Source organism: Lissotriton helveticus, chromosome 3_1 (assembly GCF_964261635.1).
Source record: "Lissotriton helveticus chromosome 3_1, aLisHel1.1, whole genome shotgun sequence".
NCBI lineage: Eukaryota > Metazoa > Chordata > Amphibia > Caudata > Salamandridae > Lissotriton > Lissotriton helveticus.
Genome location: NC_136061.1, coordinates 1,480,995,200 through 1,481,017,705, shown reverse-complemented (window position 1 = coordinate 1,481,017,705; position 22,506 = coordinate 1,480,995,200).

The window sequence follows — 22,506 nt, the reverse complement described above, 5'->3', positions numbered from 1 at the left end:
CATTAAGAAAACTCCGGAATGCAGAACTTCATTAGCTTTGGTGACTTCAAAGACATTAGAAACGTACAGGTCCAGCTCTGTGAAGGCAGAGCACACACCAGGTACTAAAGTTGTACAGGAGAAACAGAACCATGAAATATTAAATGAGATATCTGACGCGAAGTTTTATCGTAACCTTAGTGATATTTCCACCAGGACATTTGGGCCTGATTCACAAAGGCAAGCTTACACTTTTGTGTACGTCCACGACCGCATATCACTCACAAAGATATTTTACCAATACTATCTTTGTGACTGCAAAGTCTCTAAAATACCTTAGTGAAAAGCAAACAATCGCAAACTTACACCAAGATGTATACAAATATGTAAGTTTACCTTTGTTAATCAAGCCCTTAAAAGGCAAATCAGTGCCATCTTGGTCTGGGGGTTATGCAGAACTAGGGGTTTCATCACTTATGCCACACTCACTGTGCACAACCCTTTAGTGGCCCTCCAGTGAACCCCATTGTTTCTGCCTGTGTCTCTCTCAGGCAAAAGTCACACTTGTTTTACCTCATTTTAAACATAAAATATGTGCCAGAGATCATTCTGTCTCTTTCAACAGGATTTACAATGTTAACATTTAAGTGGATGCTTTTCTTATTATTTTAAACATGAAACGAATTTAAAACAGTGGTTGTGGAGATACAATATGTTAACGAACTCTACTGTTGATATATATACCTTTGTTTTTTCCAGCTGCTGCTTGATTATATACTCCATATGAATTACGGTCGAACATAACTAAAATGTTCAACTGCTGGGGGAAGCCATGGACTGCAATGGTGCACAGCACATACATATATATTGGTGATGAATGCATTTGATATGGGAGTAGGAAATTATATTTACTATGTTCTAGAATAAAAATGATATTTATGAATAGACAATATTTCCTTTCTTTGGAGGACCTATACAGCTTTTAAGTCTATCTTTTGATTTTACAAAAATTATATATATAATATACTTACTTTCAGCGAACCCCCTTCATCCATTGGCATGTTATTGTGTGATTCACATTTTTCTACTGCCCGCTACAGCATACACCATGGGGCAGTCTACGTAATCCATCGGCTAACTTCACTATGAGTAACACCATTCTGTCTTTTACAAGGAGCACATCAACATGAAAAGTAGTTCATTTAAGGACCAGCGACTGCTATGGCAAAAGATGCTTTCTGGGACCAAAAAAGGTTTTGCTTTCAGCCATTTTGTTAAGATTGATAAGGACCAACCTCTTCACCGGCAATAAAGTTTTTAAAAAAGAGTGACAAAAAACATGAATAGGCAAAGCCAAATAGCTTTCCGCCGATGTTAGATCTATTGGTTTCCCAATACATCTTCACATTGTCTTCTCTAAGGCTCACAATGATAGTAAGGTCACAATGATGGGCACTGAATAAATTAATAGCCGCACACAACCCCACGTAGGAACAGATGAACAGGGAGTGACATGGCAGGAGAGAGGACTCCAACTCCCAGCAGCCCCTGGGTCTCTCAACTCGCATAAAGCCCCAATGCAGTCCCGCGGCGCGGGACGCGCGCGGGGACGTGCACGGCCGAGGGCGGGCCCGTCCACGCCTGTCGGAGTCCAGAGGAGGCTGGGCTGGGCCTACCCTCTCAGAAGTGGCAAATACAAATTAGGTACTGGCGATACCCATCGTTTTTTTTAATTATTATTGCTATCACCATATCATTTGTCTTAAGGACCAACGTTTTTAACTAGATAAGAATCGCTAGTGATACGATGAATAAGCGTAGGGGCCGGAATGACCATCTGGGGAGGGGATCGTGGGAACACTCGATTCGTTCCTAACTAGAGCAACATCTCTTTTAGCCCACGAAATTGAAATCACAGAACGCCGACTATCCCTGGAACCAGCCCTCCAAACTACCTCCGCTTTGATGGCTGAGACACTTCTCCCTACTATGAAACAACCCTCATTGCAAACTCAGAGGAAGACAGAAAGGGCAGCATCGCCCAATCAATCTACATTAACAATAAAACCTGGATCTGCCAAAGGTGTAGGGGGTAAAAAGATCACAGGAACCAACTTGGAAAAACTAGGAAAAAGAAAAAGAGGGGGTGGCCCACACAACCAAAAAACGGCAAAGGCGCCCAGACAAGCCAAAGTACGTGGGAACTGTGAGGAGGGGGAGCCTATACAAGATATGCAAGAAGAAGAAGGAGAGAGCATTCAGTCAACCCCTAAAGTATCTGTCAGTCCCCTGACCAATGAGGATATGTGGCAGAGACTGGAGACCCTAGTAGCCATGATGTTGAACCCCATCATTGCTACATTGACCCGGATGGAAGGGAAGCTAGTGGCCCTGGAGTTACAGATGGAAAAAAACGAACATGCACTAGGGACATTAGTCCTCCCACTGAATATGGGGCCACTCTGAATTAAGTAGAAGGGAAAGGTTGGATCTTTTAATAGCACAGATGAGAGGGGGATTATCCAAAACAACGATCCCCCATCTACCATCCCCAGCAATGCCCCATCAGGGATTTCAAAGCGGTATGTGAGAGCTGACCTGAGCAAACCTAGCAATACCCAATCTCACTGGCATCAGTTAAGTGGCATGGATGTTGTAACAAACCACCCAATCCCACCCTTGAACATCGCTGCAAACTCCCGAGGAGGAATGATGCCTGGTAATCAAATACATTTTCAAAGAGAGGAAAGGGCGAATGTCGGTCCACTATTGAATGGAATACAGACATTACATCTTCCCCCGGCAGCCACACGATTGGTATTGGTATTCGTGAACATGCCTTTGATGTCTGAGGGTCCACCAGAATCCACAAGACAATTGATGTTTAAAGCATTACATTGGTTGACAGAAAAACTGAGTGAGGGGTGGGGGGTGGGGGGGAGGGAGAGCCAGGAATCTTTCAAACCAGTTGATTATGGCCAGAAAGGCAGCATGAGTGGGCCCAGCAAGGAAACAAATAGTGGGAGACTGTGTGATTTTAAATTGTAATAATGAATTCATAGTCAGATATATTTTGGATAATTTAAGTAACATCGCTTTAAATAATTCAGAAATTGTGGTATTACCGTTAGGCTATTTTTATAAACCAATTTCCTTGATACCCCAAAAGAATAATTTCCTTCAGAAGGGGAATCAGGTTTGGAAGACCCCCTGGGGGTTCTTCTAGAATGCAAAGCTTAACTCTTGACTATCGTTTTGCCCCACTGACTGTCCTGGAAGCGTGCGATTGACTGCACCCATTCCTCCAAAATTCTCAAGGTAACTGTGAGAACCAGACTAATCTGGTTTGTGGAACTGAAGTGACTTCTCATTCACTCGATCCACAGAGGGGGGCCACCAAAACAGTCCTCACGATAGCCTCATGGAATGTGGCTGGCATTTCCCAAAAATTAAGTGATAGAAATTGGTTCAAAACATGGCAAGGTCATGACATTGCATGCTTTCAGGAGACATGGTCTATTGACCCAATTTTTGTAAATGGATACTGCACTTACCAAAACCCAGCTAAACCTTCATCTTCAGGAAGGGCTAAGGGAGGCATTTTGACTTTAATCCCGAATAATTTCCCAGGGAAGGTAATAAAATTTGAATCCCCAAACGCAAATTTTCACATTCTTACACTGGAGATAGACCAAGAAAGCAGATGGCTTCTAATTAATACCTATAATAATGAGTTTGGCCCAAATAGACATGCTATTGCTGCTGGAGTTGATAAGGCTCTAGACAACTCTATAGGCAATAAGAGGAATTATGATTTTAATGTCATCTGGTTGGGAGACTTTATTATACATCTGTGTACATACAATGCAGCCCCTATATGTGGCTTAGAGGATTTGGGGGGCAACCAAATAAATCATTTTGCACATAATGAATACGGTAACGGCTTAAATAAGATGCTAACATCGCGAAATATGGTAATGACAGACTAGAACTAGCATCAGGTAATAAGGCAGGAAACATCCAAAGAAATGGCCTAGAGTCAATCATTGTTTATATGTTGGTTACTACCCCTATTAGCTCTAGAGCCAGTAGAGCGCCAAATCAATTCACAACCTTTAGCGATCATGCTATTTTATCACTACAGATAAAAGTATCTATAGGGCAGTCTACACATATTCTAAATGTTGATACCCCAATAGTGGCAAGGAGGAATGGCATACAATTAAAATGGGCTTGTGTTGACCAACCCAAACTAACTGCAGAAATCATATCAACTACACTGAGCAAGATACCAATTTGCCTAGAACCAGGTGAAACTGTGAAGGCCTTTAGTGAACTCCTAGAGAAGGTAAAAGGGCTCTTACATGCACAAAAGAAATGAACGAGAGGCCTGTTAAGGGCTGGTTTGACTCCCCTTGCCCAAAAGCAAGGAGAGCCTTGCTGAATGCCTTGAAAAGAAAACCCAGAATCCCGGACGAAATCAGGGGACTGCGGACCTCATAGAAACTCAGTAGGAGAAATAGAGGAAAGGCTATAAAAGAAGAAATGTGGGAGGATCTCACTAAAGCAGCAAAAATGGGTAATAGCTGTTTAAAATCCTGTAGATCCTATATTAGATAACACGTAGATGAGGAAGCATGGGTTGCCAATTTTGAGAAAATTTTTGCTTTAACTGTAGATCCCCAAATACCATCTGTTAACATGGAAACAAGCAATCAAGCTCCCCTCTCATTCTCACTTATGGAAGTAAAAGAAAGTTTAATGTCGTGCAGCTCAGGTAAGGCCCCAAGACCGAATGGTGTCTCAATAGATTTCTTTCAAGGAGTACCAGAGCTATGGGCACCCCTATTAACATATTATGAATAGTAGAGTCTGAGTAGGTCCCCCACAGTCTTGGTCAGCAGGTGTTATCGTCCCTATATATAAAAAAAGGAGAAAGGGCTGATCAAAAAAACTATAGGCTAATCTCCCTGCTGGATTCGACAGCAAAACTTATAGGCCCGCTCCTCCTTTCTAAGTTAGAGTGCTGAGCCAAGGAAAACAACATCTTAATCCAGGCCCAATATGGATTCGAGCAGGGAAGGGGCACCGTAGACCAGTGCTTAAACCTGGCCTTATAACAGAAAAATATACCAGGATGAAGGAGGAGAAAATATATATGGCTATGGGCTATAATGGGGGAAATGGGGATTGACCCAGCCATATTAAATTTCATCAGACAGCTGTACAAAGCAACGGCCTCGGTCTGATATACTAAAAATGGGGACTGCACACACTTATTTAAAATTGCTAGATGAGTAAGGCAGGGATGCGTCCTTGCTCCATTCCTCTTCTCCATTTACACAAACGGAGTAGAAAACACTCTCATCGAGACTACAAGAGATGTTCCCATGTTTAATTCACAACTTCAACCTATCCTGGCATATGCAGATGATGCGGTGTTGATCCCCAGGATGGGCCGCAGTCTTCAACACCTGATATCCTCGTATGTATCCTTCATGTACTCAATAGATCTGAGGGTAAACCACACTAAGTCCTTTGCCATTATAGTGGGAGCAAAGAAGAGATAGAACTCCCTATTTACATGTGGAGAAGGAGAGAATAGAGGTGGTTGACTCCTTCCCCTATTTTGGGGTACTCTTTGACAAGGACTTATCGTGGTCAAGGTTAGTGGAAGGAAGAAAGGGGGTAATGGAAACAAGCCTTTCTGCTGTAAAATCATTTGCTAAAAAACTAGGGGCTAGGCCTCTCTTACCGATAAGAAATATTTATCAGGCCAAAGTTAAGACAGCAGTAACATATGGTGCTGGGGTGTGGGCTATTGTAGATACGGGCACACGCCAAACTATTTAAAATACGTTTTTTAAATCTTTAGTGGGCCTTCCTGTTTCTGCTTCCTACTACATTCTACACATAGAATTGGGCTTCCCTCACATTTCAGATACATTACAACTGGCCGCCATCCTCTTGTGGAACTCAATATGGAGGAGGGATACAGTGCCGCTGTCGCAAACTATAATAAAGAATTGTTTAACATGGATAATTCTAGGATGTCGAGATGGTTGGGTTATGTAAAAACACTTTTGAATAAAATTGGCCTTTCCCAATGGTTTAAGGATCCATCTTCATGCAGTAAGGTCTCAAAGCAAAAGTTCAAAAGCATGTTTCAGAAGTTAATAACCACGCTGATCTAATGTTGTGCCCATGTGACAAATTGTCTAAACAAACTGATTTGCACTTAGTTTTGTTCTGCAGTCTTTATAAGGAGGAAAGGAATGCCTATCTAAAGCCGCTATTAAAGAAAATGAATTGTAATCAATGCCGGGTGGCATTATATCTTTTAAAAGGTCTATCTGGAGTGGGGGGGCGTGGCCAGATGGCGACGGAGTGAGACGTGCCTTTGTGTCCCTCCGGCGCCACGAGTTGCTTAGCATTGTGAAGCTGCCTCCTGGGGCCGTCAATTGGACCGAACTAGTGCCTGTTGTTGCCCGCTGCCTAAAGGGAGCGATTGGTGCGCCTTATCCGCCTCCCCAAAGCGAGAGAACTGGTGATCCGCGGAGGAGCGGATCGAGGCCTGGTGCTGCGGCCTCTGTTTCTTCCGGCCGATCGGGCTGCCTTTGACTCCCACGCCCAACGTGGCCGAGTCGACTTGGAACGAGCTGCCAGGGGCTGCTAACGGACAGCTTGGAGCCCGTTGCAGGGGGACGACCTCGCACTCTGGCCGGCGGCGGGGCTCACGGACCCCCCAGTGTGGTGCCGCGGCCGGGATTCGGACCGCTGCTGAAGGCCGGCACCCACTAATCGAGGCCGGCGCTTTTGGGCCTATCCGGGCCGGGCGGCCTGCCGCGCCTTGTGGCCCTCCTGCCCTTTCGAACCCGGCACCGGAGGAGGCAGGATTGGCTTGGCTGTGCTTGTGCTTGTTGGAGCGTGGGTGGCTGCAGGGGGTCCCCATTCTGCTCGGTGGACCCCGCGGACCTGTGCGGCCCTAACACCGAGTGGCGCCGGGGCCAGCCTGTGCCAGGAGGGCGGTGATCTGCGGGCTTCCCTGGCGGACCCAGTGTGTACACCAGAGTGTTGGCCGGCGGCTGGGACCGGCGGAGTTACTGGGGGGAGAGCGAAGAGTTTCTGGCCTATGACGCTGCCTGCCAGGTTCAGTACTGCATTCTTCACAGCCCTGCCGGGGGCGGCCGCTGGAGAACTTCGCGTCTCCCTGGATTGGAGTGCGGTGGCGCGGAGCCTCCGGCCCATCACTCGCTTTTCGTGGGGCTCCCGATTTCCTGCGGTGACGTGGAGGGCCCCCAGGACTAACGCAGGACCGACGGAGGGTCGGACATTGGGGGAGCAACCGCTGACGGTGGTGTGGATCGACCTACGCCTGGCAGGGGGCCGACCTGGTTCAGGTGCTTGGTCTGCTATGGGGTGGCCCTGGCCCTGCCTCTGAACTGCCCGGAGAGAGGAGTGGGGAGTGCGGCCGGCTGCATCGACCTGTGGCCTCGCAGTTGGTCCTTTACCCGGGGTTGTCACCCCCTATCCGGCCGTGTGGATTGGTGTGGTTGCCGGTGAAGGCCGGGTTCTGCGGCCGGCGGACCTGCACTTTTTGGGCCCTTGCTGAGGCAGCAGGCAGCGGTGCATTGGATTCCAGGACTCAGCTACAAACGCGCCTGACTGAGTACCCTCCACGAGATTCCAGCTACAGAGATAAGGGGGAGCAGACTGTGCTGCAGTGATGTGACTGCGGAAACCTGTTCTACAGCCCAAACGTGCATTGGGGTACGGGGTGATCAGGCCTGTTTTCCTGTATCCTGGTGGCCTCTAGACTAGCAGCATGGCGACCAGACCCCGTAAGGACAAACCGAGCAAAGATAGGGTGCCGAGGGTTCCGCCGCCTGCATCGTCCCCTGGGACCAGCAAATCGCCCCCGCAAGGTGATGATGACGCACCTGCCACCAAGGCCTTTATGGTTGAGCTCTTTACGGCCAACAAGGAGGACATCTCGGAGCTCCGCTCCCAGCTGGCATCCGACCTGCGTGAGGTGCGGAGGGATGTGGACGGCTTAGGAGAGCGAGTGGCAACATTGGAGGAACATGACCTAGGGCTGGCGTGAGATGTGCACCAGCTCCAGCAAGAGGTGCTCAGACTAACGGAGCAGAATCTAGACCTCCAGGCACATGCCGAGGACTTAGAAAACAGGTCGCGCCGTAACAACATCAGAATCTGAGCGGTGCCCTGGGAAGGAGAAGGAGGGGACTTGCGAGGCTATGTGGAAGCCCTCTTCCTACAGATTTTGGCAGAAGAAGATCTCAAGGAAATTCGTATGGACAGGGTCCACCGAGTTGGCTTGCCACGGGGTCAGAGAGCACGCCCCCTGACATATTGGTCTGTGTCCATGACTTCCAGCTGAAAGAGCGCATACTCCGGAAGGCACGAGGAATTAACCCCCTGCAATTTCGTGACCACCGTCCTCAGCTATTTCAGGACCTGGCAGCTTCGACACTGCAGAAGCTAAGAGACTTTCGGCCAGTGACCGCATTCCTACGAGATCAGAATGTGGCCTACTCATGGGGCCACCCTTTTCGCCTCATCTTTCGTTGGCAAAACAGACTAGTCCAGGTCAGATCTTTATCGGCGGCCGGGGAGCTCCTTGGCCTGGATGACACTACCACGACTCCCAGGGAAGGGGGCTCCCCGTCGGGACGTCGGTCGCGCTCCCTCGTCTGGTGGAGGGTGGGGCGGCCTGCGGCGGCGGGGGGTCTGGACCTATCGGTTTGCCTGGACAAGAGAGGAACGGCGGTTGCCTCAGTTGCACTGGTGACAGAGGCGACACGAACTGACAGCTCATCGGCGGCATGGGGCCCCAGGACGGAGCTTCATGGAAGCCGGAGGGACGCCCTTCTATCAGGTACCACGAGTGCCCTATGCACTCTCTGGCGAGAGACCCCAGCCCTGAGTTTTGGGTGAACACTGACTGGTTTCTTCACCCCGACCCTTATGGTTCTTGTTGGAAGCCCCCCTTGCGGGGCTTTTCATTGTTTTGTTCTGCATTGCCTTTTCAGGCCTGAGTTTTCTAAAGGTTTGAGGGGGAGCGGGGGATGGGGTGGTGGTGGGGGGGAAGGGATGGGAGGAAAGTGGTGGTAGCGGGGGGACTTGTATGAGAGAATCGTCGTGGATGGACTGCGTCAGATATACTGAACTGGGAGACCTGGAGGAAGGGATGGGAATGGGGTTGGATCATTGCAGTATGTGGAGTGTTCTTGGGCCTGAGCCATCATGCAGTGGTTACACTCACGGAGGAGGGGAGGATGTGGAGTGCTGGCCCTGGATGGGGAGGGGGGTCTGCCAGGATGTTACCGATTGTTGAGCGGGGTGGGGTTCTAATTCCGTGATGCCTCTCACCTTGGGTACATGGAATGTGAAAGGTTTGAACTCCCCCCAGAAACGCCAGAAGGTTTGGAAGTATATACTTGATCCTCAATTGGACGTGGTGGGTCTTCAGGAAACCCACCTGGCACGGAAAGATGAAACCCGCCTTTAGCATAAGCAATTTCCCATTATTTATAGGTCCTCAGCCCCCACGAAACATAAGGGAGTGGCCCTCCTACTCCGCTCACCCTACAATTCCAGCCCATGGGAGTGCGTAACGACAAAGAGGGCCGCTGGCTCATGGTAAAGGGTATGCTCCTTGGCAAACTGTGCACGTTTTTGGTCCTATATGCTCCCAATGTGGGTCAGAATGGGTTTGTTCAGGGCCTGTTGCGGATTGTTGAGGACTTCGTCGAGGGGGCCTTGATTGTGATGGGGGATTTTAACTTGGTATGGCATAAGGAGTTGGACAGCTCTCATCACCAGAGATCCGACGCCGGCCTCCTTACCGCCGAGACACAACGGAGGGTGGAGGATATGGGACTTATAGATGGTTGGCGCTTTCTCCACCCCCAGTCTAGGGACTTTACCTTCTTCTCCAATGTGCATCACTCTTATTCTCGCTTAGATCACATTTTTTTGAGTCAATCCCTTCGGGGGAACCTACGCGAGGCCAAACTATTTCCTCTGTCTGTCTCTGATCACAGTCTGCTTGCAGTCTGCCTACACTGGGAGACGGGATGCCACACCCAACGTAAGTGGTACTTTCCGGCCTCCCTGGTCCGGGATGAATCATCCTGTAAGGTAGTACGAGAGGCTATTCACGAATTTTTTTTATTTAACCAAGAGACCGACACTTCACTTTTTAATATGTGGGACGCCTTTAAGGCATCCATACGGGGCAGCTGTTTGGCATTTAATGCCGCCCTTAATAAGCTGAGACGGACGGAACAAGATGAGCTGGAGAGTGAGCTTTCCGCTCTGGAACTGGTGCATAAACAAAACTCCTCCAGACAGACGCTTAGACCGCTGACGGCTGTCAGGGGCAAACTCAGGGCTCATTACAATAACAGAGCGGAATTTACCTTACTGAAATTGCGGCGCCTCTCCTATTCACAAGGGAACAAGGTAGGGAAACACCTGGCCCGCCAACTCTGAGACAAGAGGGAGAAGGAATACATTGGGGGTATCCAAGACGCGGCAGGGACCTTGACGCATAGTGATGCGGCCAAGGCTGGCCTCTTCGGTGATTTCTACCCAGCATTGTACTCGGGGGATGTCCTTGACCCCGGGGAGCAAAGGGGCTACCTAGACGCGACGCCCCACCACAAAGCTGAGGTGGAGTAATGGACAATGCAAAGGAGAGTGCAGGCCCATTTCATTGTCTTTGATTGTGCAGTGGCCCCTACTCCAGCTGATAGCCTTGACTTTGCACTATCTCTATATCCCCAACCTGGGCTATGCTTCGCGTGCTTTCGCTTGACTCATGGCCTACTAGGCCTAGATGCACGTGCTGGTCTTTTTTTCCATGCCATCTCTGCCACCTGATTTTACATATGCCCCCTGCGTGGGAAGTTGTGCGGGTCTGTCGCATGGTTCTTTTTTTGCTTTTTTTTAATTATTTCTTTGCTGTTCTACAAATACTAATAAAAACACCTTTGACAAAAAAAAGGTCTATCTGACCCCTTGATATGTTTTTCATTAGCGTCGTTCCTATGGGCCTGCATGGAATAAAGAAAAAAGAGGGAGATGCTAACAATCAATGGGTTTGCAACTTGAAAATTGTTTGAAGCTCTTTGGGACCTGATAGTGCAATAATTGGTTTTATATAATGGAAAAGCCTTGATTTTTTCTAATCTTTTAACTATAGATGAAATGAATTATATTATTGTCGAATATGAAAATGAATATTAAAAATAGGTTTTTATTTTATCTTGTATTTTTATCTTGTACTTTTATGATCATTTTGTATTTGATCATTTTTACTATGACTATGAGTAATTATTCAGGTGTTCCTGTAAAGAAGGATAGCAATATGTTACACACATCAGTGTACAAAAAAGAAGTACATTTAAATACTTTGTTGGTCACAGAAAGACGTTTTGGTATTTGCCCAATAAATACACGTGTTTTCTACAGTTCAGATAAAACAAGGGAGGGAAGAGTCGAGCGCCAGTATGACGCAGCGCTCCAAAGGATATAGATACATCACTGGCACCTCGAGAGAGTCACCAGCGATTAAAACTCTCTCTCAAGGGTAGCCTGAGTGAGGAGGTAGTCCAAGGATAGGCCTCTGTTTCGTAACATTAAACTAGTACACCAAGGGAACTAGGGCTTGTGTTAGAAAACATTTCTTCTCTATGTAAGATGAAGTGGGCCATATCAGGATGTTAGGCCTTTCACTTCACAGAACCCTATTGATAACAAAAGATTTATTTATTTATTCAGTGTTTTGTATAGCGCGAACTTGACCCCGTAGGGTATCAGAGCACTTCACTGTTAAGGACATGGTAACTTTTCTAGTACAGAGTTCTGTATAGCATTAATATATTCCAATCCAGTTCAAAGTTGACATCACGTGATCACAGATTACGTGCATGCACGGTAATGGAACTAAAAGACAGACTGGGTGACAAAAAGGAGTCCAAAGGGCTCGCAATTCTGATAGTGTGTGCACGTCAAAGCTGAAACTTTATTGCTACCTAGGTACAAATGGTGTGCACGTTAAACATGAAATGTTATTGCTACCTACTAAAGGATAGACTGGATGACTGAAAGGAGTCCGAAGGGCTCGTATTTCTGATACTATGTGCATGTCAAAGCTGAAGTTTATTGCTACCTAGGCACCTGGCCATAGATTCAAGAATCTCAAATCAATGTTTACATCCCATAAACTGGTATATTGTGGTAAAGGAGGGATGGAGAATCTAGAACCCCTCATGAGCTTACAGACGAGAGAATGCTCACCAATCGGATTACGATCCATCTGATAATGCCCAGTGATATTGCGGACTGAAAATTATCTGTACACCAGATCAGTGGTTGCCAGTTCAAACAATAAATGTACAACCATTTGCAGTTCAACTGCCAGGGGATAAATGCTCCATTCATTACACCGATACAGAAAAGGGGGTGGTGATGAACAGAGTGTCTGAATTAAGCAGACCACTCTTACCCAGTCCAAAGATCAGGGCTTGATCCATCACCGTTATTTATCTCACTGCCCCATCCCAGCTCAGAACCCGGCTATATGCAAATTAGTCTGTCCCTGGCCCAGTGCATCATGGGAGCAGGGCAGACCAAACTACCAAGCCAATTCTTCACCAGAAAGGAGACAAGCTACCGGGGACCGGTTTCTGGCATTTCAGCCTCTTCGGCCCGGCTTGCTTGAATCCTGATGGAGCAGTGAGAAAGGGACTCATGTCTGAGTATACCCTGCCACACCTATAGTGGCCAAAAACGATACAGAAAAGGGGGTGGTGATGAACAGAGTGTCTGAATTAAGCAGACCACTCTTACCCAGTCCAAAGATCAGGGCTTGATCCATCACCGTTATTTATCTCACTGCCCCATCCCAGCTCAGAACCCGGCTATATGCAAATTAGTCTGTCCCTGGCCCAGTGCATCATGGGAACAGGGCAGACCAAACTACCAAGCCAATTCTTCACCAGAAAGGAGACAAGCTACCGGGGACCGGTTTCTGGCATTTCAGCCTCTTCGGCCCGGCTTGCTTGAATCCTGATGGAGCAGTGAGAAAGGGACTCATGTCTGAGTATACCCTGCCACACCTATAGTGGCCAAAAACGATACAGAAAAGGGGGTTGTACACCAACACAGCCATCTACCCCAGGCCGAAGAATATTGTTCATGTGTTCCAAATGACCATTCCTGCTGAATGAAGAAAGACCATCTGCCGCCTATGGAGATTGACCCGCAGCGGGCACCCATCCCCTCCTGCTGGCATCAAATAAAATTGTGGTCTCCGGCCACCATCCAAAAATGGTTCTGCCATTTCAGGCATTTATGTGCCCAAGTCAGTTCTGTACTTTGTTCCACCGACAGAGTGACTTAATCTGCATAAGACAGAGCCCTGCATAGATGTTGAATTTTCATGCACTGCAGCGTATGATAATGCAGAGATCTCGAAAATATCACGTGGACTGATGATGCCAACAGGCGGACAATCCAGGCCAACAGTCTCCAGGACACAGTCTGGACAAGAACAAGTGCAACTCCTTCCTGATCCTCTTTATTTTGACAGATGGGAAATACAGCTGATGTTGAAGGGAATCTATCTGGAAACCTAAGACTTCTGTGGCCTGGGATGTGGTCAAGGTTTTAATTTAATTTCTTTAATCGGTTTACATATAGAAAACCATAAAGTACACAGTAACAAAGTACAATTGATAAATAAAAAATATAGAACAAACTTGATGTTGACGCCCAGTGACAAAAATCTGTAACTTTTGTATGTAGCAGCGCAGGCTCTTCTTATCTAGAAAACAAAAACCTACTTAGTGGTCTGCCATGTTATTAGTTATAATCACCTGGCGCTACCCTCACATGTTCAAAGCAATTTGGTCAATCAATAAGGTATGACTATAGTCAAGAACATCATTATCCATAATAAACTCTTAAGAACTGTTACGTTTGTTTCATCTTAAAAACAGTTCATTTTTTCTCCATTCATTAATCAAAGAGCTGATGAATTGTTTATAGATGGACAGAATTTATATCAAGGACAACGTAAGGTAGCAATTTCTTTGTTTTTAGTAGGAGCATCTATTAAAAGATAATTAATACAATGTTGTTAAAACTATACAATGTAGCATACAATTAAAAGGGCTCCAAAAATAAGTCTGTCAGGAGGCACGGAACTCCTTCTTGATCCTCTTCAATTTGACAGAAGGGAAATACCGCTAATGTTGAAGGGAATCTATCTGGAAACCTAGGAATTGAGTGGCCTGGGATGTATTTACGATACAATTCTTGATACTGGTCACAAACCTCACTGCCTGGAGCAAATGGATCGTCTAGGAGGGAGCAGCCTGGTGATCAACCCAATATCACCTGGTCTGCCCAAAAAACACCTGTGTAACTTTTTCTTTAAGGACATTTTTTCCTTTTCCAAGGCTGTGAAAGTTTTAACAAAAGTCCCCACGGTCCTTGACATACGGATAGCCTAACAAAAGACTCTCCCTCAGGTGTGGTCTCTGCCTTGGTGAGCTCCATAAGTTTAGGCTCTATTCTCATTTATTGAGCATCTACGCTCAGTTTGAAATAGCAAAGCTGGCATTGCACAACTGGCATATGGCGTGCTGGACTAGGCCAGCAAAGGTGTCTAGGTCTCTGGGGGATCAGTCATCTCCGTAGAGCTGAGAAACTGACCTCAAAATACTGCTTACATGCAGCCCTTTATATACTCAGAAAAATGCTAAATATCTTAAAAAGCAATACCAATTCAGGACAAATATGAGCTAATGATATACTTTCACATAAATATCACATCACCTATGTCCTTAAACTCATGTCCTCTCCTCTCAATCCCCCTTATTGTAATCCTAACAGAGCTTTGATTAAACATTAACCTTCTTTCCCCAAGTGTATGTGTGTATTGCTCTGTTCCCAAGACTTATTATGTGACTCTATATATTTTTGACTAAAGTTACCTTTGACCACATATTTCCTAAGTCAGGTCTCCATTAACAATGAGAGTAGAATATGTGCTTGTGCGCTGAGATCGTACACTCTCTGAGGCTTGTTAAACATGTTTTCCCATTTAAATAAAACTTGCGGATCTAGTGTTCTGCTTTCTGGTGAACTCTCACCTACTTTGTGTCCTTGTGAAGCTTAGGCTTGTACTGCTCTTTAACTATGTATAGTTCTGCACCGCTCTCTATTGAGGTCTGTGGTGGTGAGATTTCTTCGTATTTTATACTTTCCGTAACATTCCCCCCTCTAGTTGATATTTCAACTTCTTTCTCAAATCCTGGATCTGCTCTTTGTATCAAATGATATGTGTTAAGCTGAGTATTTATATCAGACTGGGAAATACTCCTGAAATAGCTGCACGGGAACAGAGATGCTGGATCCCAAATCCGCCTAAGGCAATGAACCAGAGCTCAAGTTAACAAGCCTCTAGCTAATTACCCCAGGGGGAAGGGGGAAAGTGGATAAAATAACAAACAACAAGAAGAGACTCCCTTGGATGGTTCCTCTCGTCAGTCCGACCGGCAGACCGCTACCATTTGGAGAAACACCTAAGGGAGAAAAACACTATTAGTCTTCCCTATACTACTCTACTCTACAGATGTATATATGTTAGCTTACTCTAACCTAGGAAAATCAAGCTGAACAGCTTGCCCTCTGCGCACTGTAGCTAATCCCCTTTGGGTTTGCTGTATTGTTGCTCTAAATAGTTTACATTTCAAATTCAAAAGAAAACAACACAAACTGTAATTTGAGTTTCATTCGATTGTATTATTGATACATAGTCACAAATTTTTATGTGACACATATATTGATCGAACAAATAAATTCATTAAGTCTTGATGTTATAATCACATCTGTGTGAATTTCATCTTACAAATAGTTATGGCCACAAGTTGTCATGCCCAATGCATTTCGGGCCCCGCGGCCCTTCGTCGGGGGCAATACCTGAAAAGAGACATAAATCTTATTGTTGCTTCATATACTGGTCTAACATTGTACAGTTGAGCAGTGTGCCACAATTACTTTTTAACATGTAATAATAAATGTACATGGATGCCAAATTCATCAAAAAATGGAAAATGCGTTCAAGAAAACTCTGATGAACCATGGTCACAAATATGAATATAAGAAATGAAAATATGAGAAATAATACATAATGTCACATTGAGATAATACTTTAAAAATACATCCAAAAACATGTACTTGGTTAAGTAACCCTTTTATAAAGATGACTCACTTGTGCCACCTAAAGCCAATGATGGAAAAATAGGGGTTCTGTGAAGTATGGTAAATCAGGTCTGTATTTGTCAGTTTACTGGAAAAAACGAAAAGACAGGTGTGAATACACCCTCTCAAGTACGGGTAAAATAAGCGTGCCGACTTAAACAGTGAAAAGTCACACTCACATTAGGCTTTACTGTGATTTCAAAATGTGGCAAACACGAATTTGGCGGCAGTCATATAAAGACTGATACGCCAGACCTAAAGAAAACAAAATGAGACTCGATTCAAGAAAACCCGTTCTTTGTCGATTCAATCAAGCACCACTTTAAACAATTTGAAAATGCACTATGTAACACACTCTTTACCCGGTTTAACCATTGCCTTATTACGGACAAACATAATCTAGAACTAACCTTCCTGTAGTCCAAATGTAACACGCGGACTCTAATCAGCCATCACACTGCCATTTACAACTTGACCCGACTGTCTGGAACAAAATGAGACGGCAAAACTAAGAGAGCATTTTCATATGTATGCGCGAATAGTCCTTCTCCAAAATCAATACAAAAATACCTGAAAACATCGGCGATGAACTTCAACCAAACCGGGGGTTACCAACATCCAATCTTTCGTGCCCTGTTGTGTCCCTAACAGAGCGCGACGCCGTTAAATGACGTGGCTCCTAAGAAAATAGAAATGAATGACGGACCAAACGGTGAAACGGAAAAAACATGGGACCACGGACAAACCTGTGTGGGTCAATGGCTGCAAAACTCGGGAGACGCCATGTTGTAGTGGGGAAAAGTGTGTATATGAAAGAGGTCATGTTTTGGATATTACACATAATTATTGAAAACAACATTTCCACATAATAAAAATCAAAATCACGAAAAATGTCTACAATCCTTCTGCGTGCATCAATTGTGCAGTTCTCATAGAAAGCAAGTAAAATCCACTCGGTCATTAATCCCTTTGGGATCTTGTGTATGTAATGTCCGAATCCAAAATATCTCCCTCTGTAAAAGAGTCTTGGTGAGACATTTACCCGGTGATGGGGTAACCACTTCAAGGATCTGGAATTTCACCTGGGCTATGGTATGTCTCTTGTTCTCCCAGTGTGTGGCCAAACTACTCTTGGTGCTCTTATTTCTGATAGTGCTCTTGTGTTCCGAAATGCGGATTTTAATCTTTCTTTCGGTCTTACCTATATACAAAAGTCCACATGGACACTTGATAGCATATATGACATTAGCTGTGTTGCAATCTGCACTGATCCTAACTGGAATTGTCTCTCCTGTATGGGGATGCTTTACATTATCAGTCACAATAACATTATTGCAGTGAACGCAATTTTGACATTTTTTCATACCTTTGTAGGTCTTAGGTGTAATCATAGGATTACGTTTCAACATTTCTTTTATGTTTCTTGAACGTTTATAAGCAAATATGGGTTTATCAGAAAACAACCCTTTGAAATCAGTCTCATGACTCAGTAGTTCCCAATGTAAAATAATACTCTTTTTGGTCTCATTTGAACTGGTAGAGTATTTAGAGACAAATACCTGACGCTGTTGTTGCTTTTTCGTTTGCGTGATGAGTAGAGATTCCCGTGGTAGTTTTTCAGTCTTATCTTTTGCTGTTTCTAATACAGTAGGAGGATACCTCTTGGATGCGTACTTGGTATTATTTTACATTGGGAACTACTGAGTCATGAGACTGATTTCAAAGGGTTGTTTTCTGATAAACCCATATTTGCTTATAAACGTTCAAGAAACATAAAAGAAATGTTGAAACGTAATCCTATGATTACACCTAAGACCTACAAAGGTATGAAAAAATGTCAAAATTGCGTTCACTGCAATAATGTTATTGTGACTGATAATGTAAAGCATCCCCATACAGGAGAGACAATTCCAGTTAGGATCAGTGCAGATTGCAACACAGCTAATGTCATATATGCTATCAAGTGTCCATGTGGACTTTTGTATATAGGTAAGACCGAAAGAAAGATTAAAATCCGCATTTCGGAACACAAGAGCACTATCAGAAATAAGAGCACCAAGAGTAGTTTGGCCACACACTGGGAGAACAAGAGACATACCATAGCCCAGGTGAAATTCCAGATCCTTGAAGTGGTTACCCCATCACCGGGTAAATGTCTCACCAAGACTCTTTTACAGAGGGAGATATTTTGGATTCGGAGATTACATACACAAGATCCCAAAGGGATTAATGACCGAGTGGATTTTACTTGCTTTCTATGAGAACTGCACAATTGATGCACGCAGAAGGATTGTAGATATTGTATTGTAGAATTGTAATTTTCATTTTTCGTGATTTTGATTTTTATTATGTGGAAATGTTGTTTTCAATAATTATGTGTAATATCCAAAACATGACCTCTTTCATATACACACTTTTCCCCACTACAACATGGCGTCTCCCGAGTTTTGCAGCCATTGACCCACACAGGTTTGTCCGTGGTCCCATGTTTTTTCCGTTTCACCGTTTGGTCCGTCATTCATTTCTATTTTCTTAGGAGCCACGTCATTTAACGGCGTCGCGCTCTGTTAGGGACACAACAGGGCACGAAAGATTGGATGTTGGTAACCCCCGGTTTGGTTGAAGTTCATCGCCGATGTTTTCAGGTATTTTTGTATTGATTTTGGAGAAGGACTATTCGCGCATACATATGAAAATGCTCTCTTAGTTTTGCCGTCTCATTTTGTTCCAGACAGTCGGGTCAAGTTGTAAATGGCAGTGTGATGGCTGATTAGAGTCCGCGTGTTACATTTGGACTACAGGAAGGTTAGTTCTAGATTATGTTTGTCCGTAATAAGGCAATGGTTAAACCGGGTAAAGAGTGTGTTACATAGTGCATTTTCAAATTGTTTAAAGTGGTGCTTGATTGAATCGACAAAGAACGGGTTTTCTTGAATCGAGTCTCATTTTGTTTTCTTTAGGTCTGGCGTATCAGTCTTTATATGACTGCCGCCAAATTCGTGTTTGCCACATTTTGAAATCACAGTAAAGCCTAATGTGAGTGTGACTTTTCACTGTTTAAGTCGGCACGCTTATTTTACCCGTACTTGAGAGGGTGTATTCACACCTGTCTTTTCGTTTTTTCCAGTAAACTGACAAATACAGACCTGATTTACCATACTTCACAGAACCCCTATTTTTCCATCATTGGCTTTAGGTGGCACAAGTGAGTCATCTTTATAAAAGGGTTACTTAACCAAGTACATGTTTTTGGATGTATTTTTAAAGTATTATCTCAATGTGACATTATGTATTATTTCTCACATTTTCATTTCTTATATTCATATTTGTGACCATGGTTCATCAGAGTTTTCTTGAACGCATTTTCCATTTTTTGATTAATTTGGCATCCATGTACATTTATTATTACATGTTAAAAAGTAATTGTGGCACACTGCGCAACTGTACAATGTTAGACCAGTATATGAAGCAACAATACGATTTATGTCTCTTTTCAGGTATTGCCCCCGACGAAGGGCCGCGGGGCCCGAAATGCATTGGGCATGACAACTTGTGGCCATAACTATTTGTAAGATGAAATTCACACAGATGTGATTATAACATCAAGACTTAATGAATTTATTTGTTCGATCAATATATGTGTCACATAAAAATTTGTGACTATGTATCAATAATACAATCGAATGAAACTCAAATTACAGTTTGTGTTGTTTTCTTTTGAATTTGAAATGTAAACTATTTAGAGCAACAATACAGCAAACCCAAAGGGGATTAGCTACAGTGCGCAGAGGGCAAGCTGTTCAGCTTGATTTTCCTATGTTTTGACTTCCTGGTGCGGTATGGGCATTGCGTCCTCCTCTGCAGCACGCTTAGAACAATATGTTATGAGAAGCAAAGCAATTTATTAATTTAAAAAACAGGAGTGCCTCTCCCATTACTAATTTTCAGCTTACTCTAACCTACCATTTTCTACCAAGAGACTTCCCTGTCTTCCTTCTTATTTCTTGTGTGTTACCACTGGCTGAAGACTTGTCTTTTGTAGACTCCTGTAAATCAAAGTTACACAACTGGTTAACTTCACCTATGTCCTTTCCTATTCTTTTCAGGTTAATTACTCTATTTATGTTACTCACTAGTTTATTTCTCACTATGTCTTCTTATTTCTGGTGTGTTAGCACTGGCTGAAGACTTGTCTTGTAGACTCCTGTAAATCACAATTACACAACTGGTTAATTTTACCTATGTCCTTTCCTATTCTTTCGGGTTAATTACTCTATTGATGTTACTCACTATTTATTGCCTCTGCTGTCTCTTCTCCTGTGTCTCTTATTAATTCTGTAGCCAACTTCTCTAGTAGGATGGCTTATTAATTATTCACTTCGTTCTTCTCTTTATTTTTCCTCTATGAAGGTTTCTATGAACATGGACTGTAACCTTAACACAAGCAGACTTTTCAGTTCTTGACTCTGGTAAGTATTTGCTAATATTTCTATTCACAATGTCTTTAACATTAATTGAACTAGGCTTCTAGACACTTAGCTCTGAACTTGTCGTTTCCCTTCACAGGCGCTGCTCGTTGGTCTGCTGCTGTTGTTGTGAACACGGGCGCTGGAACAGGTGAGACATAGTTCTCTGTATAGTTCAACTGTCGACCGTAGTCGCGCTGGAAAGCCCTTCCGACTTTCTTGTCAGGTTGTACTTTATTTCTTCAAACCAACCTCGCTACGATTCTCGAGGGTTGATACTTTTCTAGAATTGAAAACGCTAATACCTTCTCGGAAGCGTTTCTCGCTACGATAATTAATTTCCAATTTCTGTCACGAACTCCTAGGAAACTCGACTCCTCACGGCTAATACTCTGATGAAGTGCGCAGATCTCATTAGGCGCACGCTTCACCTGGACCCAGCTGTCTCGGGGAACAATACACTAGACCGCCAACCCCTGCCCACAGGTGGCGGCCATCTTGGAATTCCGAAATCGTATTCTTTCGGACCAAGAACCTGCAGGCTGATAGGGTTTATGTAAAATCGATGCCAAGCGCAATTCTAGGGTCCTGACAGTAACCCCCAACAAGGTGGGTCCTCCCAATCTTAGTTTGGTTGGGAAACGTTGATGAAATGATTTGACCAATCTCGGAGCGTGTACATCCTCGTTCCGCTCCAAAGATTGTTCCTCTAGGCCATACCCTTTCCAGTCCACCAGGTAGTACAGTTGTCCTTTCAATGTTTTAGAATCCAAGATTTCCTTGACCTCATACTCAGTACCTGTCTCAAAACGGAGAGGTTTTGGAGGTAGTAACTTTCTTAAATTAGTCGGTGCTTTCTTCAAAAGAGAAACATGGAACACTGGGTGAATTTTTAGTTTTGATGGCAAGGTAAGTCGGTAAGTAACCTGGTTTATTCTTTTCTCTACTGGATATGGACCAATAAATCGGGGTTGAAATTTACTGTTTCCCTTTAGTCTTAGGTTCTTGGTATTTATCCAAACCTTATCCCCAGTTTCTAATGAGGGGACTTCACATCTCTTTTTATCAGCATTGACCTTATACTTCACCTTAGCTGTCGTTAAGTTTTCTATGGCGTCTCGATGAATTTGTTTCAGATGTGACACTAAATCTTCGACTGCCGGGACTGAAATGTCTATCTGTCTAAGAGTTGAGTTGGTATGCTTCCATAATTCATATAGAAGGGAGAGAAGCCTGTGGACACATTTTTTTGCATTATTGTGAGCGAACTCAGCTGCCCGCAAATACTCTGACCAGTTCCCATCTTTCTTTAACAGAAATAGCCTTAAATATTGCTCTAACTCCTGGTTCACCCTCTCGGTCTGACCATCGGTTTCTGGATGATAACTGGTGGAGTATTTTACTTCAGTCCCTAGACTTTCCATGAAAGATTTCCAAAAATGTGAAATGAATTGTGGCCTTCTGTCCGAGATTACCACCCTGGGAATTCCATGTATTTTCACTATTTCTGTGCTAAAGTGAGCAGCTAACTGTTTTGCTGTAGGAACCCCTTTTAAAGCTGTAAAATGGGCCATTTTAGAGAAGGTATCTACCACTACTAATATGGTGTTGTAACCTTGACTGAGTGGTAAGTCAGTAATGAGATCTAAGGTAACTGTGTGCCCAGGATAAGGTGGTGTGGGCAAGGGTTGTAGCAACCCCTTAGGGGCCTGCCGTTCAGATTTTCCCTGAGCACAAATCTCGCAAGTTTTAACATAATCCT